General features: G+C 36.7%; 1 long non-coding RNA gene across 2 annotated transcripts in view; it reads left to right on the forward strand.

Moving 5' to 3' along the window:
- The first annotated feature begins 363 nt into the window (after positions 1–363).
- Positions 364–25,632, forward strand: part of LOC125139731 — a 35,406-nt gene continuing 10,137 nt past the window's right edge. Inside the window, exons 1-3 of one of the 2 annotated variants that reach the window (XR_007138808.1) lie at positions 364–564; positions 17,377–17,565; positions 18,277–22,604. This is a non-coding gene — a long non-coding RNA (uncharacterized LOC125139731). Of the gene's footprint in view, positions 565–17,376; positions 17,566–18,276; positions 22,605–25,632 lie in introns of those variants that run through there. The other variant, XR_007138809.1, reaches the window with a different exon arrangement.

Below are 25,632 nucleotides of genomic sequence, written 5' to 3' on the forward strand. Positions count from 1 at the left end.
CCACATTCTACCAACAATTCCTAATTCTTCCAAAAGGGTTCATTGCTTTACCTGTGAAACAACACACAAAGAGACTGATTGCAAGAGTATGGGATAGCAATATTAGACAAAGGTAAAAGGGGTATGAGTGTGTAAGATTTTGTATTTGTGACTTTAGGCGGGAGAGAAAGTGAGAAATGGAGCAACAGTGGGTGCCTGGCTTGTGTAACATTTGGCTACAATAACAATTTATTGCTTTGACTTTCCTGAATTGTCCTCCCTATGCAACTATAGGTAACTCGCAGATCTCTTATTCACTGCCTTCCTCCCTCCCACCTTCCTTCCCTTCCTCACTCCCTCCCTTCCTCCCTTACTTATGTCGCACTTTCTCTTTCACCTCATTCTCTCAGTTCTTTTTTTTTTGCACCAGACCTCTTGTTCTCACCATGTATGCCTGTATACATCTCTGAGGTGCTGCTTTTTCTTGGCAGTATGTGTAGCTTCTGGACCTGTGCCTCTTCTGTTTCTCCTCGGTTCTCTTGGGTGATCTTGCATCAGTCCAACTAAGCTGCTTGCTTGCATTCGGTATGTGCTCAGATCACTTTTATTATTTTCAACAAATTATTTCAGTTCATATTTCGTCAGGTAAATGGATCAGTGCTGCTTATGTAGTCATACTCCTGATAATGAATGTATGTATTATTCTGTAAATACTTGCACAACGTACCTGTTGTTTTCACAGTGAGTATGGTGCATAAAAAAGCATTTAATATGTTAAAAAATTATCATTAGATTAAGTTGCTTTTACAGTAGAGATATAAATAATAAATATTTAGAATATAGAATAATAGAATATTTATGTGTGTTTACTTAGGGTGAACTGGTTTCTCCCTCCTTCTCTCTCTCAGTCTGTGTTGCGTGTGGGGGTATTGTAGAGGGTGTTTGGGATTACTTGTCATTTAGCAAGAACTATTGGAATTGACAAACTCACTGACCCTCTTTGTAGCCTAGGACACTCCCTCACGCTCACATGCATCCTCTAACAGCCCTCCCTCTTTTACTCCTTCTCTCAACCACTGGCTGTTTTTCTGTTTTCACACATGCTCAACTTTTTCTCTCCCACTATTTTTCCTTTCCCTGTTCTAATGGTTTTTATACCAGCCCCAAGAATTCTCACCCAGGCTATCCCTCTCTGAGCTTTGTTGTTTAGATGAAACATGTATAGCATTGAACTCAGGTTGTGGACACAGTAAGTCACTTTTTGCATTAGTTGGCAAGACCTTTAGTTTAAATTCCTTTTGCTTTACCGAATTTAAAAAACGTTTTCTATTGGCACCATCTGCTGGTTAGATGTAGAAACATTTTAGCGTTCTTAGGCTGGATCTGACTGCAAAGAGTATAGATCTGTCCTTTTATACACTGTAAAACATGATAGCTATGTTATGTCATTTACAACATTTGGCAGATGCCCTTATCCAGGGTGCATTAACGCTGGTTCACTAGGTTACATACTGAAGATACCATGAGCCTAAATCACTGTTCAAAGTATTTTATCTATGTATGTGAACTTATTTCTTTTCTTTATCTCTAATTGTCTCTTAAATTAATCTGTTGTCTTGAATATTTGTGTGAAAAACACACATTTTAATACAGCAGGTGAAGCTTTGTTTCTAAATCTTTCTTAATCTTCAAATGTTTTATAATGTATCATATAAATTAACTGTAATCATTTAGGATCCCAATGCCATTAATATTTTCCAGACAATTTTCTAAAGAAATTGTGTATTGTATTAAAAATGGCATTTTGTATTTGTGGACTAATATATTATGAGATAATTCAAATGAAAATGCAAATTGCTTATCACTGTTAAATTTACAATCTCTGGAAAATTGCCCGGAGTGTGTGAGTGAATGAGAGTGTGTGTGCCCTGCGATGGGTTGACACTCCGTCCAGGGTGTAAACTGTCTTGATGCCCGATGACGCCTGAGGCTCCCTGTGACCTGAGTAGTTTGGACAAGCGGTAGAAAATGAATGAATGAATGTTAAATTTACATTATACTACATTTTCATTTACACAAATTTACAATGTCTGTCAAATCTCAAATGTAAATGTAAGGTCCATTTCCCATGTCTTATGACTTATTCCCCGTCATATCGAAATAGCAGTTACCCTGTTTGCTATTATACATCCCCTGCTTTGTTTATAGATCCTGTTAAAATTCCAACAGAATTGCAAATCATTTGGCATTTGCATTTCCAAAGCCTTGCACAGAAACCTGTCAAGCAATGTTGGGGATGGGAGTATAATATAGAACAGGATTGTACGTGGAAGTAACATTGCATTTTAAAGCACCCGTAATGAAAAGATCACAAAAAAAAATGAACTGAACACCGCTTCTGGTATATACTAGATACTTCAGTTGGAGTACTTTGTTTGTTCTTGGAGTAATTAATGTTAATAAAATAATTATTATTTATTTCAAAATGATATAGTTGCCATGACAAACTCTATAAATGGTTGGTAAATAAAGTGAACTATTCGAGTAATTTAGAATTTAGAAAAAAGTCAAATACCCAATTAATAAATGTCTTGGTAAATTCCAAAAAAGTACTCACAGTATCAGTAGCTGTAGAAAATTTCAATTTATTTAATTTCCACACCACCCCATCAATCAATGAAATTAGTGGCACCCTATTTATTTTCTTACCTGTTTGTTTGTCTGTTTATTCACTATTAAGTGGATTCACAAAATTACTGCAATACACATGTGACAATTCCAAACACCTTTTATTGATCTATCCTTCCCATCCTTCATTAAGTGGTATCTTTACAGTATCTGTACTGCAATGTACACAAGACATCCAAACACTTGGCACAATGAGTAGAACGCCAGCCACCAAAATACGTAGAATTAAAAAATTAGCACACCATACACACTTGACCTATAAATATGCTTAGCACAATAAGGAGAACTGCGTCATATGTATTCTGCAAGTCCAAATGTTTGAACTATGCTGAAGTCTTTTTCTGACTTTGAGTTTCTCTGAAACATCCTTTTCCTGTAGCCCATTAGGTGGCACCAGACACCAGAATAGAAATAAAACACTTTTAAAACTGCACATTCATAAAGTTATCTATAGTCAGCCAAATCATGTACAGTAACAGCACAATAAAAATCATGAATATTCAGGTCAAATTCTTCAAATAATGCTCACATCAAACATGAAATGAAGTAAAAGTTTGACCTCTCTGACTTTGAATGTGGCATGAATGTTGGTACAAACCCAACAAAAGTTTATATATATATACAGAATGATACAAAAAAACCTTGCTGATAAGAGGAAACTGGCAAGATTCCAAGATAACAAAGCCATTCAAAATATAAACAAATTGGATAAACTTTACTAACCTTGTGCCATAATCAACTAGTTAGTAAAGAAAACATTACTTAATTACATTTTAAATTAAAATATACTAAAATATAGAAGGTAGTATCTAAATACAGTGATTAGATCTGAATATGGTACCTGTCCTGGGATACCATCTTGTCCTACATTTCTGGTATTCACTCTCCTGAATGCCTTCCTCATGTCAAGCTCTGGGATGTATTATTGAATGTGTTTTCCACTCAAGCACTCTCCCCATGCAGTGATCTTTGTCCCTGCCACAGGCTTCTAGAAAAAAACATTCTGGAACTGTGACTAATTTCCTACATTATTCAACTAAGCAATTGAGGGTTGTTTAGAGGCCTTGCCCAAGAGTAGTGGCTTGATCGATCTGGGATTCAAACTTATAACCTTTAGACCAGTTGTCCAACATCAAGCTGCCACACCCCTCGTCAAACCTGTGCCTGAAAATGTCCCAGTCTGTGTCATCCAGAGCATCCTGCTTCAGTGTTTGTTTATAAGTAAGCATAAGGAAGACAGTGGCATAGTTCAATTTCCCAAAAGGTAGAGGTGGTTGTGCAACAAAAGTACATGGGACAGGACAAAACATCCCCCTAGTGTTCAGACAGGAATAAAGTCCAAGCTGTTCCTGACAATTGTGCATTTAAGGTTGGTGCTGTTAATGTCACCTGGCACAATGAATGCAGCATGATGATGCTGTGTTTGATATGGAGAGAAAGCCTCATGCATCTCCCATAAAGCAGTGTCTGTATCCACCTGAGGTGGAATATATTTGCTAATATTAGCTAAATTCCTAAGGAAGGTATAAAAGGGAGACATTGGATGGTCAAGAGCGGGCGCATGAAAGAGGTACAATGCTCACAATGTCACACCAGCTGTAGTTCAGATACACTCCACCAGAGAAGAACTAGGCCAGTTGGATGGCATGGTCCTGAACGGCTTTAGCCATGTCTCGGTGTAGCAGAGAAGATTGAGGTTCTGAATGTCCCTCCTGATTTTACCATGGCTCTAAGGTCATGGAGCTTGTTCTCCTTTATCTTCTGTCCATGATAAGTCATAAGCCCTATTCGGACGGGACAAGTTTTCCAAACACCGTTTGAGTTAGAATTTCTTTTCAGCCGACGTCGGTCATTTCATGTATGGATTCGGACAGGACTAACATCTCTGTGTTTATTACGGAGGTAGGAGTGTCTGTGTTTTACATGTGGGCGTTGCAGAAGACCACATGTCCAGGATGCGTGGATTGCGTATGGTCATATGACCGATCAATAGTAAAATGGCGGCGAAAAAGAAAGCGGCACGACACGAGTCGGGAGGAAACATTGGGTTTAATTTCTGTTTGGAGCGAACCTACGTTTCAGTTTCAGTTTGAAAATTGTATACTGTACACAACCACAAGGTTTGGGAGGCAGTTTATAAAGAAGTTTCCCCAAAATTCTGCAGCACATCTGTCTCCCAAAAGGTGCTGGTGCGCTCCTTCCTAGCACTTGGTGCAGTTGACATGCTGTGAACTATATAAAAGTGCATTTCAGTAATATAATTGAAAAACTGCCATAAGCAATTTATGAAATTTGATAAAATTTATTTTGAAATTAAGCAAATTTACAAGCACTTTAAAATGTAAGCATTCTAACTTGTTAAGTGTTTAAAATGTTATACATGTTATAATAATATTACAAATAATAAAAAAACAAATGTAAAAATTGTTTAACATCATATGATTTTATATAGAACTTCTTATAAACCCACTGGTTATGTAATTGACTATAGAAATAAAAGTACTCTTACCTGAAACTGATATTACAGTAGCCAGTCTTAACAATTTACGTGATTTGGCTCTTCTCGTTGATTTCATTTTTTTATTTCTTCGCAGGGTAGCAAACACATTTACATCCATTATTGGTGTGCAGAAAGCAGAAACATGAATACCGGTGCGCTAGGGTTAATACGGTAGTTCACGTTGACCAAAACAGACAAGAAAGAGCGTTTTGGAAAAAAACATTTTCGGCAATCACAGATATTTGGAATTCAGACGGAATTAGATTTCTCAGAGGAGCGGCAATTTTGCTGAAAAGCAGTAGGTAATTTGCTCTGGAATTTTTACAAGGCTCGTGTGAGAAAAAGACAGACATGGCAGATTCGGACGGGATTAAAATCACAAAGTGCGTCTGTGAAACTGAAATTTCTCTAACGACCCCCTGTAAAACTAGTCCCGTCCGAATAGGGCTATATTGTCCATGATGGAAAGAAAATTATTTTAAAGAGTTAGCATGTACAGAAAATAAACAAAAACAAACAAAGCATGGTCAAAAGCAAGAGCAGTTGTGATATACAAGTCGACCAGTAGATACGTTGACCTCAATGGCACAATCTTGGAACATTATTTAAAATATTCAATATTAGGCGCCTACAATCCTGCGCATAGGGATCATACTGAAAAAATAGGCAAATTATCAGAGGGAATATAAAGGAGAAAGTCTAAGGCAATGTGACAAGTTAAAACACCCTGAGATCATATAAGGAAGAAACTTTGAAAGGAACCCATCCTCATCTGGGTGACGCTGGAGAGTGTAATTATAAATAATGTATTCTTTCCTGCCGAAGCAATCAAATGTTCAATGATGGAGACCCATTGTAACGTCTGTGCCTTCTTTCCGCTGCCAAAGGTAACCCTTGCTCAAATATTAGATTACTTCCTGTCAGGGGCGGTTCAAGGATTTCATCTTTAGGGGTGCTTAGCCCTCAGTGAGAATTTTAAAACAATAAGCGTTTTATATTATATATTATATGACTACATAGTAAGCCAAAAGTTATGGTATTATTTAAAATGGCAAAAGTGGACACCAAAATTTTATGCATGATGTAATGATGCCAGTCTTGAATCAAATCTGTGCATGTATGTGTGCATTCTCTACAAACAGTGTGTCCAATGAATGCAATCAATCAAATGTTATTTTTATTTAGTATTAAATGGATTGTTTGAATTAATATTTTGTTTGTGCTATCAACTCTGGTATAAGAATAGTGAAATTTCACTGCTTAGGGTTAGGGTTAGGGTTAGGGTTAGGGTTAGGGTTAGCAAATAAAGCAGACAGCTGATGACACACTTTTGAAAGACTATAGGTGCGTGAAAGCAAATTAAAAAAAAAATCGCTCTTGGATCAAACTGATAAATAATTTGAGAGAAAGGTTTGAAACGAAATCTGCAAATTCAATCTGCAAAAAGATAACTTGAAGAGTCATGGTAGTCTGTAAATAACCAATAGGAGAATAATCACGATTTTTCTTGCCTACATGGCTACTAGATTTTTTGTGTGGCTAATGCTACAAATTTATTTTGTTGACCCTTGTTTCTGTTAAACATTGATCATTGACATTGATTAATTAGCAATAGTTTCACAATAATGAGTGCTTTAGATGAAAGAGATCCAACCTAGCTTCAGATCATTCACTATGATTTTTTACATTTTTGTTTATTTCATGGAATAGACACAGTCTTAATATTGTGAACCTTGGGTGATGAGTTATTGCAGGCATTGGCTCCATATTCTTACCGATTATCTAGGCCCATTCTAAGACTTGAAGAAATGAGAACATCACCTTTCTGAGTGTGAGTGTACCCCTCCTTAACAGGCCAGCCTTGCCCTCAAAACTGCTCCAATTATCTATAAAGCCGACATGGTTTTTACAGCACTACCTGGACATCCAGCAGTTCAGCAACCAGAACCTGCTGTAATCTACATCACGATGCCACATTAGCATGGCGACAGAGCATATTACAGCATCAAACACATTACAGCATCAAACATATTACAGCATCAAACATAAATGTTCTCTAACTGCTGAAGAGTGGTTAAACCAAACTTTCAGCTTAGAAGTTTAGAAGATTGCGCAAGACTCTCAGCAACTTTATCAATGATGTTGTCAATGTTAAATCCAATAAGTATCTTCCTCTTAGTGGACATTAACATGAAATCCTCAATGTGTTCCTGATTAATTGAGGCCCTTAACCTGTTCTTCACAAGCTTCAATGTCGAGAAGCTTCTTTCACAGGTTATTGTGACAGTGATTAATTAGCCCACAATGTCAACAAAAATTTGTAGCCCAGTCCAGTAGCATCAGTGAGAAGGTTGTATTTAGACAGCAGGATATGGCAACATATTGCACAGTTTTTGCAAGTTAAACAAATTATGCTCACCAACTCCAAGCTCTCATCAGCACCTGAAAGGTTGGCATCTAGCCCCATAGGACATGGGATCCTGGAGTCGGAACCAAGGCCAAACTATAAAATTTGATAAAAATGTGCAGAGAGAGACAGCCTGCCACCACACAGATGTCAGCAAGAGGAACACCTCTCAACAAAGCACTGGATAATGCAATATTTCTAATAGAATGAGCCCTATTGTCTAGGGGCAAAGACATGCCATGCACCTCAAAGGCCTGGGAAATAGCCTCCACTACCTAGTGCACTTGGTGCTGCTTGGAGACTGGATTGCCTTTATTGTGGACAGCAAAGCAGACTACGAGACACACTGTGTGTGTGTAAGTACTTGGAGCGTGAACAGGGCACAATAGGTACAGTCTTTCCTGCTCTGAGTAGACGACAGAAGGCTCGCGACCGCCACCGGTATATGACTGGGCAGTTGTTGCAGTGGCCACCTTGGGGATGTAAGGATGCCTGGAATTCAAAATAGCCTTCAACATACCCAGAGCACACTCTGGGACGAAGGGGGCAACTGACAGGGCCTGAAAGTCCCCCACTATTTTTAAAGATGTCAAGACTAAGAGGGAGCCATCTTTAGCTTCAGAATCTTCTCAGAGGCTGACTCCATATGCTCAAAGGGGGCTTTTAGCAGCCTCTCTAGGATCACAGAGAGGTCCAAAGTGGGAAGACATGGTCTACAGGAGTCCAGAGGGTAAAAAAACAGGTGTATGGTTTGCAGCAGTGGATGCCATGTACAAGTTTAAACTTGAGGACATTTAGCCCTCAGAGAGGTGGAACTGCAGGCATTCTAGCACTGAGCTGTACAAGCAGTGGACTGGTTCCTGTTGGTGCTGATCACACCAAAATAACCTCCATTTTAAACTATACAATTTTCTTGTGGATGGAGCCCTAGCATTTAGTATGGTCTCTAGCACCTTAACTAAGAGACCTGAATCTATTAACTGGTCCCCTTAAGGTCCAGACCCAAAGTTTCCATATCTTGTCCTTCTTGGCCTGCCTGGCTGTCTCACCTGATGGTCCTGGCTCTGAGTGTGCTGACCGACTGCCCTATCTTTAAAAAGGGGGCCTGTTTAGCAACACTAGCCATCCTCTCTTACCTAGTGGCACTAATCTGAGGCCAACGGCTACAGAAAGGCTTGCAGGAGGGAATAAACTCACTGAATGCAGCTGGCTGGCATTTTGCATCCTGAAACCAATTAACTTTGGTATTAGCAGTGTCACTAAATAAGCCTTGGGGCATCCAGGAGGAAATCTTTATCTTTATCTATTTATCCTTGTTAAATTTAGCCTCTTAGTGACAACTGAGGCAGACATGGAATGGCCAATGGCACAGGCCATCTGTTTTGTGGCATGTAGGGAAAGATCTGTGGCTCAGTGGAGTTCAGCTACTGCCTTGGGTTTAAGGCCCTTGCCACAGAGCAGGTTACAGTATGGGTTTTTAATTACTTCAACACCTCAGGGAAAGAAAGGGAGTTTTGGGCAGTACATGGCCTGATGTCAGGTAGAGAGAGCCTGCTCATCAGGCCAATCCAAACTAAGTTTGTAAACAGCTGGTGAATCACCTCCAGCAGTTCTTTAAACGCCAATGATTGCTCCTCCTTAGGAGGCGATTCAGTGGCAGCCAACTTGTCATCATACACATCAAGCTCCTCAGATCCCAATGCAGACAAAAACAACATCTCACTTCGGTCAGGAGAAATCTCAGAGCTAGCTCATGAAGCCAAAACAGAGACGTCACAGTCAGGAAAAAGGGATTCACCGGTCTCTTGTTCCATTTCCCACCAACCCAAGTAGTAGTAGTCTTTTATTGTCACTGGTCACAGGTACCGTGAAATTAGCCATCGACCTGTCCATTCATACAATACATACAATATGACAAGGGGGGGGGGGCAGGACAGGAAGACAGGGAATTGAAAAGAAATACTGCATAACACAAAATACTGAGTGCATATCTTTATATATGTGCGTGTGTGTGTATGTATAAGTGTGTAGGTCTGGAGAGTCTTGCTCCCGGCATCAAATCTTGGTGCCTCAGTCCGCAAGATTGTCATAGCGATACACAGCAAGTTGGAAACAGCCTTGATCAGGTCCCAGACTCTAGTCAAGTCAAGAAGCCTTATTGTCATTTCAACCATATATAACTGACACACATACATAGTGAAATGAGACAATGTTTTTCCGGGACCGTAGTGCTACATAAGACAAAACAAAGCTATATAGAACAACACAGAGCTAAGGACTCAAAATAAGAGTGTTATCCACATAAAGTGCATGTGTGCAACCTAGTGCAAACAGTGTGAGACAAAAGACTCAAAAAAACACTACACGACAATACACAAGCAGCACCGACGAGTGCACATACAGCGTATCCTACAGTACATGTGCAAAAATACAGGAATGAACATTTAATATAATAACAGCAGTTATATGAGGTATTGTAATAAGTTGTGCTAAACAGCAATTGATTGAATGTTCAAGACAGCACGTGCAAAGATAGCAAAAACAGTGTGCAAAACAGCATGTAAACAGTTTGATATGGGTGGTGTGGTAGACATGGATGTAAATTGGATGAGTGTGCATTTGGTGCAGATCAGTGCAGTCCAAACAGTTGTGTGTTTGTGCTCATTACATCTCAGTTCAGTTGTTGAGGAGTCTGATACCTTGTCGAAAGAAACTGTTGCACAGTCTGGTTGTGAGGGTCTGAATGCTTAAGTAATTTTCCAGTTGGCAGGATAACTAGTGTATGTGAGGGGTGTGTGAGGTCATCCACAATGCTGTTGGCCCGAAAGGATGCAGCGTGTGGTGTAAATGTCTGTGATAGAGGGAAAAGAGATGCCAGTGATCTTCTTGTGATCTAAGATGGAGCAATTCCCAAACCAGACAGTGATGCAGCTGCTAGGATGCTCTCAATGGTCCCACTATAAAACATAATCAGGATGGAGGAGGGAGATGTGCTTTCCTCAGCCTTTGTAGGAAGTAGAGTCACTGCTGGGCTTTTTTGGTGATGGAGCTGGTGTTACGTGATCAGGTGAAGTTCGCCAGATAAACACCAAATAATTTGATGCTCTTGACAGTCTCTTCAAAGAATGTTCAGCAGAGGGTTCATGCTACTACTTCCTCCACAAACTGAGGAAGGCAAGAGTCCCACCTCCCATCATAAGCTCCTTCTACCGGGGCACCATTGACAGCATCCTCACCAACTGCATCACTGTGTGCTATGGGGGCTGGACAGCCTCCTGTTGAATGACTCTGCAATGCATAGTGAATGCAGCCAGGAAGATCATCTGTGTCTCTCTGCCCTCCCTTATGGACATCTTCCACACCCGCCTCACTAGCAGAGCCATCAGCATCGCTGCTGATAGCTCACCCCCGTCAAACCTCCACTTCAGCCTGCTGCCTTCAGGGAAAAAGTAAACTCTGTCCATTACCTTCCCCCTCTTCCATCTACTCCTGAACTTTATATATTCTACAGCTCACTACACAATTCTTCATGGCACACAAGACACTTTAACTCTCTGTATATATCTGACACTGTTGTACTTTATACATTAGTCTTTTTGCACTACTTTCATACTGCTGCTATATATTTTCCACCTTATAAATGCCTTCATACTCAGTACTCAGAATGTTTACATACATTTGGATGAATATTTGCACCTTACGATTCATTGTTTACATTTCTCATTTATTCATTCAGATTTTCAAGATATATTCACTCAGTTTATTTATGTTTATTTATTACAAGTACACTACTGTTATAGCCAAATCTGTTTCTATTGTGCATATTATTGTACAAACTCTCTACATTGTATTGCTTATGTAAACACTTGATTCGAGAAAGAGAAATGGTATTTCGATTCCTCTGTATGTCTGCGCATATGATAGCATTGACAATAAAGAACCTTGAAGAGTGGTCACTCTGTGCTCTCCTGAAGTCAACAACCATCTCTTTAGTTTTATGAACATTTCAGAGACAGGCTGTTGGCTTTACACCAGGCAGCTCAACCTGCAATTCTCATGACTGAAGCCAGTGTGCTGCCTCAGCAGACATGGGACCCAAGCCATTAGGCACAGGTGCTTGGCTGGAGAAACCAGCCACGAGAGAGCAGATTATGGAGGGGAAATTCCATCCTGGAAAGCCACACATGCATGGTGCTCACCCAAACAAATGAAGCAAAGAGACTCTGTGTTATCTATAATGATATAGCACAGACAGACTTGAAAACAGCAAAAAGCATGGGAACTGGGCAGTATGTAACAAACATCATTGCTGCCTCTTGGCTCAAGTCCTCTATATGCCACCCTAGCCTTATAAAACCTCATTTGCTGCATCAACTGCCTTATTCAGTCAAACCCAATACTCCACAATGGTCAAACTTGTTTCTGAATTGGAATACGGTACTTTCATGAGTAAATTTCCTAAAAGCAAATTTCCATTACCAAATCCCACTCACAGAGTGTGTTCTTAACTGACTTGTCTAATGTGAATGTTTGGGGCTCTCTCACTGTAGAACCAACTTTGCACCAGTCAAGTTAGGGTAAGTGCAATCACTTTGTAACTGGCTGACACTGAGCTTTTGTATGGCACACCTCTTTACCAAAGTCTCCCTTTAACCAATCTCTTATATTCTGCCCAACCTGCTGAGCAATATGGGATATCATATTATTTAAAGGATTAGTTATTTAGAGAATTAAAATGATTCATACCTTGAACTGGTGTAAGGGAAACCTCAAATATAAATTCCCCTATTCCAACAGCAATGCTGAAACAATCAGCTGGAAAGTTGTCCTTGTGTGTCCTTGGCAAATTTACGTTCAAAACAAAAAATTAAAAATTACTTTGAAAACAGAATGATGAAGACCGAAAAATTACAACAAATCACATGAGAAACCACCCACATGCTCCAGAAGCTAAATGTGAGACTGGCAAACTAGCATGTTAAACTAACGTGCTGTAATCTACAACAAACGCACAAAAAAATCCAAGATAGATGTTAAAACAGATTTAACATAGATATAACATCTGAACCCCCATCCAGCAATTTTAGCATATTCTATAACAACCTTTTAACAGGAGCATTCATTAGCACTCACCTCTGCTCAGCGAGGAATCCCACTGACTATGGAGAGTGGAACGAATGCAGGCAAAATAAAATTAACAAAATAAAAACTCCTCCCCAAAAAGAAATACACAGGAATAAATATGTACATAAAATATAATACAATTTGAATATAAGATGGATTTTGGGTGAAATATAAATTGTTTACATTAACACACCTGCTACACACTTAGCAAGGTACAAGCAGTTTCAGTAGCATACAGAGATGCACCGAGTTAGTAAACTTTTTAGATCACCAGTACAGAGTTTTGATTTCATGCTTATTTTTAATACAGATGCTTCCTTCTGCAGTTAGGCTCAAAGAGTGTATGAAAAGTATTCAGTTTATCTGCTAGAGAAAAGTCGCCTCTCAACATTGCAGTGGATTCCCAATGTTTCTGAGCTCATCGTGAAGTATAGCTTCTGATTGGGCAGAGCAGCACCAGATCTTCCTGTCCTAGTCTTTATGTATATTTCAGTATGAGGAAAGCCCATAGCTGGAAGCAAGTTAGCCGTGTAGTCAATCTTAAACTGAGAATCAACAGTTGTTCAGTGTGTTTGTCCCTCTAGTTGGACAAGAAACTATTGCTAAAAGTTCAGAACGACTTGCCTGCGGATGCCTGAAGAGTCCCAACCATGATGAAGGTACATTGTGAATATACACAACAGGTGTGGTGTAAACTCACTGGGCAGATATAATGGACAGTACATAATAGTCATATATTCCAAGTGAGGCAAACAGGACTGTTATAGAGTTGTTGTAATATATTTGGGATTGCACCATTTGATTTGCTAGCCTCTACTCTTGCTGCTGTCCATTAATAATAATAGGCTTAATAATAAGTTAATATGGGATCAGATTTCCAGCACTGGAGGGAACTGAAGGAACGGGAAGTTGGCTGCATATTCACAGATTCGAGTTTCCTGAGTCAATAACTCCTGAGCTAAACGCTGTTACTACACAAATAACACCTCTTTTCTATCGTAGTAATGTAGAGAGGCAGCTACAGCTGCCTTTTGCTAGTAACAGCGTTTAGCTCAGGAGTTATTGACTTGGGAAACTCGAATCTGTGAATATGCGGCCAACTTTACTTAAGACGCCGAGGTTGCTTTTTTCCTTCTCGATAGGTGAGTAACGTTGTTTTTGCCTTGTTTCACAGAACTAATATATGCCGCCCTTTGCATGATTATGCTTGCGTGTCATTTTTGCTTGTTTTTTTTTATCTGCAATCATATTGTTCTTCCCTTCAGCTATGATAAAGACACATTTCTTTCCATTAGTTGCCTGGGTTATGTATGTATGTTTGGGCGGAGCTATCAATACAGGGGTGGGACCCATTTGGGTTAGGGGCATGTTTTTTTGGTGATTAGTATATGTCAACATTGGCTTTCAAAAATCTGAGACCCTACCTTTAATATAAACTTACTAACTTGTGTAACGCACACTGCCAGTAATGAAAATGTAGTCTGTGGAGTGATGAATCATGCTTGACTATCTGGTAGTCTGATGGGTTTTATGAATACCAGAAACACAGTACCTACAAAGTGCCATTAATGTTTGGTGGAGAAGGGATAGTAGTATGGGGCTGATTTTCAAACATCTTTTTATATGAAATTGGAAATCCTGAACATTTTAATAATGGGATATACAATTACTGACATGCACAGTTTGCCCTTCTTCTCCATACACCATCATGACCATAATGAGGCACACACATTACCATATTAGTGTCACTGGCACTTATTAAATCTGCTCAGTGCTATTCATGTAAAATATATGTTTCTTAAAGCTGAAATCCCATTAATCCATTCCAGCTCGCAAAATTCCACTCCAGTTGTTTTGTTTGTGTTTTGAATATGAAAAATGTACAGTACCTGTATTTATAAATGACAAATATTGTATGAAAACATACAGGTATAAAAGAGAATGTTAAGAAATTGGTTTTACTATAAAGTCTATTATTTACCTTGTAGATCAGACAACTTGAGCTAACGGAAGATGCGCACGGAGTTTGAGGGAGGATTAAACAGGTGGAATTTTGTCTCATACGTACACTTAATTGCTACAATTTCTGTTTTCTTTACATTAATTTTGCTTAATTTTCTTCATCGCTTTTCTCTTCACTTGTTTTTGCTTTTTTTGTCACTCTTTCCTCACTAACATCTGAAGGTCGTTTTAATAAAAACCTGTCCGGTCAGCATATCAGATGTAGTGTATTCACACAAGTTAAATTTTTTGATCTAACGCTCAAAACGGATCCGAAAATTACGGATCAGCAGATGGTCGGCACCTCACGCACTCCCTTTGCGACTCTCCATAGATAATGAATGACTTCCTGTTTATCGGCTGTCGTTTGTCGTGTGCAGTGGAAAGGCGGCTTTAACCGAGTGAGACGCGGGAAGCTGAGGCGGGGGAAACAGAGCACACGTGGTTGTTGGGGATCTTTGTTTCGGCGGCGGCGGCTCGGATGCACGTATCTCAAAAATTTGCTCGTATCTCAAGGCAAAAATTTGGTCGAATCACAGCTTGTATCTCAAAAAATTCGTATGTCAATGCACCCGTATCTCGAGGTATCACTGTATCTGAATTTAGATAACTAGCCATTATTATAATACCAGTGACAATAATTTAAAGTTAATATACCACAATAAACTAAACAGGGAAACCATCACCTTTAGCATATTGCTAACATTTAGTTGCCCGACATTGAATAGTGTTGGTAAACATAGCTGTTGTAGCTAATTAGCACTTACTGTGGTTAGCTTTGAAATTTGTGTGTACAGTAAACGCATTTAATATAGAGGAAACTTCATCTGAATTGCATAAGACCCGTAATCAACCATATTAGTGCATAAAAACGAATATACAATCAGTATGTATTTTAATGTCTTTGTTGAGTCTAGGATTTAAAACGTGTTTGTGTTCACTTATTTGATGATAAAACAAACATGGGTTTCTTACATTCCAGTGAAAGTGGAAGTTGGGACAGCGCCCTATTGCACAAGTTTTTTTCTTTTATACAGAATTGCATAATGCTTTTTTGTCTTGTGTATAGAAGATGCATCATTGAGCACTCATTACACACCCTTCAAGCAGTCACTTCAGTGTGAGGAGATTTCATTGTTTTGCAGGTGTTTTTGATCGTTGTGTACAGTATGTGCAAGTGTTTGTGTGCTTTTGTGGTGCCACACACAAAACCTTGATTTTGATTAACTTAGAAATGTTTTTTTTAGTTATAGAACCTGATATAAGGTGGCTATGAACAAATCGAGAATTTTAATACATAGAAATTAAGTTGTTATTTGCATTTGTAAGTAAAAGTGCTTGACCTCATTCATGAACCTTCCTCTTTCTCAGAAGCTCTTTGTGGAGCCCCAGTTGTCAAATGACACCAATCTTGTACTTGTGATATGAAAGTAGTAGAGAGAGAATTTTTTTTTTTTTTTTTTGTGAGAAGAGAGTACCTGAGTGTGATTGTCATTGTGTAACAGAGTATTTGACAAAGTTGTAAATTACATATTCAGTAACTATCATTTCTAGCCCAAGATACCTTTTTCCTTTCTTTGTGCTCTATTCTGCCTCAGTGCTTTATTGACTTTTACGGTTTACTTTCAAATATACTTTGCACACCCCCCAATAAAATAGTAATTTTATGATGTAAAAAAAAAAAAAAAATTAAACTAAGATACTTGATAACAGATTGTCAGGAATATATTGAGAACAGAAGTACACAATTATCTATTGTTGAGGCAAACTGGAAAATTCATGGTCAAAAAATATAGTAATATAGAAAATATAGAAAATATACTGTAGAAAACAGGCAAGGGTCAGGTGATGAACAGAGTACATGAAATAGGGCAGGCAATATCAAACATGTGAATGCAAAATAAGGTCAAACCAGAAAGACTAAAAGGGTTACAAAAGGCTTGGTAGTAACTGAGACAAATAGACATAGAGCATATACTTGCAAATGCATGTGCATATTCAGAGTCTTTATAAACCGTGAAAGTGTGCTGTCAAGGTAGGTGACGGGGAGTCAAGGTGTGTGAAATCAGTAGTCTGATGGTTGTGCCATGCTAGATTCTCAGATGTGTAGTCAAAGGCAGACATTTAACATAATATAGCACCTGGGCAAATTCAAGTATGTAATTCAATAATAAATGACTTTTAAGGAAAATAGATTATCTTTTTTTCTTCTAATGGCAATATTTTTTTGATATGGATTTGTGCTTTGGGTTATTATTGTCAAATTCCCTTTCATCTTCAGCTGTTTAACAGAGGTCTACAGGTCTTCTGAAAAAATAGTGTTATTTGCAGTGCTTTACAATTTCCTTTATCTGTCTGATTCTTGATTCTGTCACTACAATATTACCAAAGGCTGTGGTGTTCTTTGGGTAATATGCTGTCTTGTTTTTTTTTTTGCTAAACATACAAAAAAAACAAAAACAAAAAAAAAACGCCATAACATTAAAATCACTGGCATATGAATTGAATAACATTGGTTGTCTTGTTACAGTGGCACCTATCATATGACACCCCTCCCAAGCAGGTCCTGGGCACCCAAGGCTCACTGATGTTTGTGAGGAGTGTCCAATTCCACAGAAAAGCTACTGTACACAAATTGGTGAAAAAGTTAATGCAGGCTGTCTATGGGTCTGTTTAGCCACCAGGAAGCCAGAAAGACCCATGGTGATGCCTGTCCACTGCAAAAACCATCTACAATTGGCAAGTGAGCACTAGATCTGGACCATGGAGAAGAAGAAAGAAAGTGACCTGGTGTGATGTTCTTTTAAATCACGTGGATGGCCTGATGCATGTCCATCACTTACCTGTACTATGTGGCAAAATTGAGGTAGGCTTGGATTTTATTTTTTGCATGTGTGAAAAGTTGTGCTACTGCAGACTGTTTGCATACTATGCACTTTTTAGTCCTTAGTGTTGGTTTTCTTCACGTAGCTCTGTGTTGTCTTTTGTACCACTCTGTTTTTTAATGTAGCACCATGGTCCTGGAGAAATGCTTATTTATTTCACGATATACTGCAAAAAACCTCTTGACTTGACTTAACTTGAAACAACAGGGGCTTCCTTCTCACTGCCCAAACAGTCTAAACATGTAAATATAAGAGATTCTTTTTTTCTTCTTTTTGTTATTTTTTATATATATTTAAGTAAATGTAACTTTTTTTTACAGTTTACTTTTACATTTTGGTTTTGCATATATATATATATATACTTTTCTGTGAATTACTCTGTACAGTATGCTTCGTTCTGTTAATGTTCAAAGCTAATGGAGACACAGATAACCAGCAGCATTAACACTACTTTTAACATTATGATTGGTTAAAGATGCTTCTTCCTGCTTGCTGAAGTGCAAATTTATCAATTTTAATACTAATAATTCAATATTATTAAATTATTAATAACATTGCAGATATCAAGAATTTTAAATTAGCATTTTCTAATCTCTCTTTTACATGATCATTGCTATTTAAAATATCTTTAGAAAGGGGAAATAGCCTAAAAAGGGTTGCAGAATGTCACCTCAAATGTTTTTACATTTCAGAAAGTGTAACACTTGCTATCAGCAGCGATGCTGATGGCTCTGCTAGTGAGGCGAGTGTGGAAGATGTCCATAAGGGAGGGCAGAGAGACACAGATGATCTTGCTGGCTGCATTCACTATGCATTGCAGAGTCATTCAACAGGAGGCAGTCCAGACCTCGTACCATACAGTGTAGCACAGTTTTATTTGTTTGTTATACTAAGAGCCCCTCACAATTTGATAGTTTTAGATCTTTTTTGCAAGGTAGAATACATTTGCAGAATCAAGATGTGACAGAGTGGTTACCTCCCAAAAAAACCATAATGCTATATTATAACCAAAGTATTTTAACAAAGCATAAGTTAAGTGCCTTGTGCACCCAGGTCATTAAATTTTTTTAAAATACTTAGTATTGCAGAATGTCACCGCAAATGTTTTTACATTTCAGAGAGTGTAGCACTTCAGTTTTATGAGTTTGTTATACTTTCTTACACTGCTGAAGGTTGTTACCTCCCAAAAAACATAGTGCTATATTATAACCAAAGGTTTTTTAATCAAGTATAAGTTAAGTGGCTTGTGCACCCAGGTCATTAACATTTTTTCCTTTCGTTTTGAATTTAAGATACATATAATTATTTTCTGATTTTTACAATCATTATATCCTGCATCCTAAATGCTTTGAGGATCAAAAAGCAAAAAAAGCACATGTCATAATGGACAGGTTGGTGTGTGTGTGTGTGTGTGTGTGTGTGTGTGTGTGTGTGTGTGAGAGAGAGAGAGAGAGTTTGCAGGGTACAGCTGGAACTGCAGAGATCAAACTTTGTTGCTTGTGTTGATCAGATGATGCAGTGTAGGAGGATAAAGGTTATGAGGAATTTGAGCAGATGCTGTTTTTGTTTGATTGTGCCATTTCACAATATCTCTAATCATTACACACACAAATTAGCTTATTTGGGTACAGTGCTTATAATAGCAGGCTTCCATTCACATAGAAAAACTACAGATAATAATAATCCAAACCTCACTTTTATGCTATCTGGTGAAGGTTGTTTCTGATGTTGGATATTATTGTTTTTGTTTTCTTTTTTCATCACAATGGCCACAATATTTGTTGCTGTTTTCATTGGCTGTTTGAGCTCTGGTTATTAGTACACCTTTCTATTTTGGACTTTCCAAATTGTTGTACTGACTATGTCCAATGATCTCCCATATCACTCTCTGGTATTTATGTTGTTTTTTTCTTTCTAGCAAAAAAATGTAGTCTTCACAGGTGAAAAACAGGGCTCAAACAAAGAGTAGAAATTTGGATCTATAAATCAAACATTTAGTCTAACAGGACACACCTGGGCAACAAGACACTTTTTCAAATATTTCGATCACTTAAAAAATGGATGAATTCCAACAATGCCTTAATGCATAGCTTCAGTGTATAGCAAAAACAAAAGAACTGTCCTTGCCGTTATTTGGCAGCTGACTGTATATTAAAACTAAGATGCATAGCATGAGAAATAAAGTTGTAGTCATATATTATTTATAGTTGACTTGCATTTACCTTATGAAACTACTTAAAATGCAGCTATGAAATTATATTCCTTAAAACAGCTGTTTGTTGGCCATTAGGATATACTGATAAGAATTACATGCATTATCATCAGACAGTGTCTGCTTTGGGGACTTTGTGTCTGTTGAAGGCTCCTAAGTTCTATGTGGAAGTGAATGGTAGATAATAGGTGAATAGAAAGTTGTTTGTTTTCGTTGGATAAAGACCAATTAGACCATTGGGTAAATTAAGTAATGACAGAAATTATTGAAATGTAAATAATGTTAGTAATAGAGGATTCTGACTTATTATTTTGCATTATGATCTATTCTTTGTTCATCCCTCAGCAGTAGACCTCCAGTACTTTCTTAGCTGTCAACTTCATATCCCATTGAAAACAGTATAGCTACAGTAGTTGGTAAGTTAAACCAAGTTTTAAAATTTCACTACTTTCCTTCAGTAGGGTTAAAGGAAACAGTCCTGTTCACACCCAATTAAGTTCATGGTCTTAAGACATTAGTGACACAAGTCACTTTGCTATCGGTGCTCAGCAGTCAAACCGGGCAAATTCACTGACTCCACTCAGTTGTATACAACAGTTAACATATTACATAAGCTCTCTGTTTAACTGTTTTTCCTTTTTAAATGGAGATGTTTTATTGTATTTTGTATTGTATAACTCGTAAATTTTTATGCTACATCATTGTTTTTCACATTTTTTCAACATAAAAAAGCTTATATCTTGTGAATCCAGCAATTAAAGGGTTAAACTGCCCATGACCTAGACACAAAAAGGATTAGTGGGTCTGTGAATTTTCGGTAGCCAACTCCCAGGCAAGTATATCTGGAACTGGACTGAATGGCGTCTGTGCTGGATAGTGTGTGTGTGCGTGTTTTTGTGTGTGCTTACACCTCCCCCTGGCCCCTGCTCCACTCCTCCTCCCAATTCTGTGGTTAGCCCTGCCCCTGTTAATCACATGACTTCTCTGAAAGGCCCCCTCCTGCTGCCTTCCCCCATGTTTCCAGTAAATTGCTTGAAAGGAGGGGGTGAGTCAGACCAGCTTCCCTTTAACCACAGCTTGTTAAAGAATTTGTCAACGTGGACTCCAGGGCACACATGACCCCTCCCCTTTCCTCCTTGCAAAGATTTGAATGTTTTGCTCCTTTCTTTGGACTTGTCTTTGGATCGGATTACGTCAGGTACCCATAATCACTCAACTTCTGGTGACACACTGTAAAAAGGGTAGGCAAGAAGCATAGCGAGAGGGGAGGGTAATGCGAGAAATAAAAAAAAATAAGTGTGTGTGTGTGTGTGTGTGTTGTGGGGGACACTAGAGCATGCATCTGGCTAATTTATAATTAAACACATTGATCCAGTGTTTAGTCAATTCTGTATTTTGTCTATATGTGTCAGATTTGGCATCTGTCTGGTTATGCCTGTTGCAAACTCACTATTTAACTATTTAACCTTCTGCACTGCTGGGTGCAACAACTTTTGTTCAAGCAAGTTCTTGATAGCATATTAGATAAAAATTAAAGATCAGAAAGTTTTCTTAATTCAATAAGGTGTTGTAACAATAAACACTAAAAAAAAATACATAAATGAATATCTCAAAGAGAGATTAAAACAAAGGAAAATAATCCCATAGTGTTAAATAATACTCTGCTTTTGACAAGATATTCAGACATAATTGCTACCCAATGGGATGGCAGGATGGGTAGTGGTTAGCTGCAAAAGCCAAACTTTCCATGATGAGCACAAATTAAGAAATGGCAAATAAAATTCTTATAAAAGTATTGACGTTAATATTTTGAAATAATTTTTTTTTTCATAAGCCATTGAAAAATAATTTAATTACCAAAATAATAAAATGTTTATAAAGTTTAAAAAAAAAATTGCTGGAAGATAAAGAATTAAGCAAGAACTCAAAGGCAGATAATGTGAGACTAGCGACTAGACTTGAAAGTTTTAAGTCTCAGTTTTATACAAAAATATCTTATGGTTGCTTACTTATTTGGCATTTGCCGTGAGAGTGGGTGCTTAATGTAGTTCTTTTATGGGGCTTTTGCAGTGTGTGTTTTTGCACTGATTGGTTTATACAAATAAAAAAATAGAATGGATGCGCCTAATATTAGGTTTGATTATCCCCTTATCCCCTCCCACCAAAGCAAAGGACCCCTCAAATTTCAATGCTCTTTAGAACCTTGAAATCACAAAAGCATAGGATCAAAATAACCTTTTCATAATTAATCACATTTTGTGTGATCATCTATAAATATTTATATCTACCTATCTATCTGTCTAGCTGGATCATCTAAATATGCAGATATAATATTGTTATTTATAAATATTAGTCAGTTATTTTTTGTGAAAACTAAATCTGGACAATAAGCTTGAAATAAATACTATTATTATAAAGACTACTATCTAATATTATCTTGAAATAATTATGTAGTTCCCAAAATAAGAACAGATTTTGATAAACTGGCTCTTCTTTAACAGACAGAAATTAATAATAAGAGGAATAAATGATGAGACATAATATTATTTGGATCTCTATAAAAAAGTCAGTAAGTCTCATTTGATCCATTTGTGTTCTGGTGAATATCTATACATCTGTAGTTTTAGACACCGTAGTAGTTTGTAGTTTTCCATCTTCCACATTTATCTTGTTTTGAATAATCATGAATGTGCTTTCATGAGGATTTTTTAATTTTTAATTTATTGTAACACAAATAATTATATTATTAAATTATATTTTTAAAAGTGGTTCTTCACAAAACTGTAATTTTATAGTAAATAAGTAAAACGAGGTACATATTGTGTTATTGTTTACCATAGAAAATATATAAATAAAGAGTTTCTATAAATACCATTACTTTATTTAACATATTAATAATTTATTATATTATTATATTATATTATATTATATTATTAATTTTATTTAGAAATTATTTGTTTTGGGCATTCTTGTATTATCCCTATTCAGCTCATTTATATATTAACAAAAAATGTTAAAATTTCTTCTGCCCACATGAAAAAATAAACATAAAAACGTATTTTTTCTTTTGTTTGTTTCTTTTTTTTTTACTTTTGAACTTGGCTGCAACAGTTTAATTTCCACAATAGAATTTTTTAATTTCTTGTCCCTGTGTCTCTGTAATTTCTTCTTTTTAAATTCATGTCATTAATAATGTCACAAAATGTAATTGCATGTTACATAGAAGTTTAATTATCACTTAATTTTAGTTATGTTAGTTTTGTTTAAAACCCTCATAATTATAATTGTACCTAGCGTATTACACCTCAAACTAAAATATTATTCTTTCATAAATAAAATATATTTTAAATATCATAAATGTCATAATGGCATAAAAATATGTTTCCCATATCTGTTACGTTTGTCTACAGAATATGTGTCAGAGACTTTTGTTGTTAAATATCTAAATTAAATCCATTATGGTGGCTGAAAAAAATAAATAATTAAAAAAAAAAACATTCCGTTACTGAAACTGAAATAAGCAATATTTATTTTCAGACTTGAACCTATGTCATTAAACCTGTTTTGCAGTCTAAGGCCAAACATCTCTCATGTGAGGTAAGGTACAGTAGCTGCAAGATTCACAAAATGGAAGGCAATAAAACACAAAATGGCTGCCTCTAATAATAACATAGAAACACTTTTGTATTTAATGTTTTTTCTGAATGTCCAAAATATTATTCTTCAGATAATCTCAATAACTTCATGACCGCAATTCCAATTAAGATTCATGTCTTGCATAATAAATTGTACATAAATGTGCTTTGTAACATTCATAAGATGGTCTATAATGCCAAGAAATCACCATCAGCAGTAGCCTGAACTGTTGACCTAAAGCAGGTTGGGTACATGGATTCATGCTACTGATTTCAAAGTCTGTATATTGTATATCTGTATTTATTAGATAAGTGACCCACATTTTAGTGGACTTCATCTGTCCACTCAGTAGCCTCAGAATCCATTTCTTGAATCCATACATGAGGCCTTCCATTGTTGTGGCCCATCTTCCTGAAGATTAGGTGTTTTCTAATGCCTTGTTTACCTCACAATCAGGTTAGATAAGACATTTGATACTGTAGGCAAAAAATATAGTGGTCTATCATTTCACAGACCATCACAGTTTAATTATCATGAAAAATGGACTCATGAATACTAGGCAAGTGTTTTACAGAATATATCCATTTAATTTTGTGATTTACAAACCAGAATTGAAACAAACAACCAAAAAATCTTGTTAAAAATGTAACACAATCAAATGTTATATGCTGTTATAAATATATTTGACTCATTAAAAATATTATCAGCATGATTACTGTACTGCAAAGAGTTATATTTATCTAATAAAACTCGAATAACTTTAAATATTTAAATATTAATTTATTTCTGTTTAATTTAAAATAATATAAGGCAGGAAATCCATTAAGAGAATCATTAGGATCTAATTACCAGATAGTTGGATCCCCTTTGAGTCTAGTTCCTCTCAAGGTTTCTTCCTTTACCATCCAAGGGAGTTTTTGCTTGCCACAGTCACCTGAGTCACCTCAGACTTGCTCATTGGGGATAAATACAAATACATTTAAATATAGATATATTTAAATGTATTTGTATTTATCCCCAAATATTAATCTTGAATTTTTGTATTATATTAATCTTTATATTAACCTTTTCTTTTATGTTTGTTCTGTAAAGCTGCTTGGAGACAATGTTAAAAGCGCTATACAAATATTCAAATACAAAGTTACAATTTTTACAATTTTTGCAGACTCTCCCTCTCAAGTATTTATATTTAGTGGCAAAAAAGAAACTTGTGTCTGAATCTAACCACATTAATTTCTCCATAATTTAAAGTGCACCTACTCACAGACAAGATTCCATTTAGTGAAAGTCATTTGAGTTATTCCAATTACATGATTCATTTAGTTTCATTCAGTTACATTGGTTGTGAAGATTGATTATGTCACTGTTTTCTATCACTGTTTTTTTTTTGTCACTGAGCAAATCAGCTTGTGCAATAACATACTTTTATGTCAAACAGGGTATAAAAGCACTTACTTTCACAGTAAACCAAACAGGAAACAACTGCATGCACTGGAACACCAGAAAGCTTAAGACAAATGATCCTTAATGATCACTTTAAGACAATGACTAAAGTTGAAAGTGATTTGCTGAACAAGTGATGAACCGAATCAGTAACCCAAAAAGCACAGATCAAGTTTAGCATACATACAATTTAAAAGTAGAAGTCACACAATTCAAAGTTAAAAAAACAAAAAAAGATTAACTGAATATATAACACAATAATGGAATGATTTGTTGATTCCATCTATGACCTGTTGAGTGCAAATATAATTAGGAAGCCTGCCAGCAGTATCTGAAAAATATAGAAATGACACAATGCATGTTGATGCAAAATAAATAAATAAATAAATAAATAATCCATATTAGTAACACAGAATTATTCACCAATGAAATATGTTTCATTCCTTTTTTTGGCAAACCCACAAAGAATATTAATAGAGGAAAATCTTGTTTGACACAGCTATGACTGCTTGGTTTGGAAAATTAGGACCTAAGAATCCACGTGGAGCAAAAATGAGAAAATATATTAAATAATTGAGATAATAGCCTAGCAAAGAAACAGTAACGATTGGAAGTTCCAACACCAGTGAACTCAGAGAAAGAGTACATTTAATATTTCATGATATGGATTAGTAAAACTCTTCCTTTTTTCTCCTTAATTCATTTGTTCATCCTTCATAACCACCTTCTTCTTGAGAAGGCAAAGAACATATAAAAC

This window comes from Tachysurus fulvidraco, chromosome 20, assembly GCF_022655615.1.
Source record: "Tachysurus fulvidraco isolate hzauxx_2018 chromosome 20, HZAU_PFXX_2.0, whole genome shotgun sequence".
In the NCBI taxonomy this organism is placed as follows: domain Eukaryota; kingdom Metazoa; phylum Chordata; class Actinopteri; order Siluriformes; family Bagridae; genus Tachysurus; species Tachysurus fulvidraco.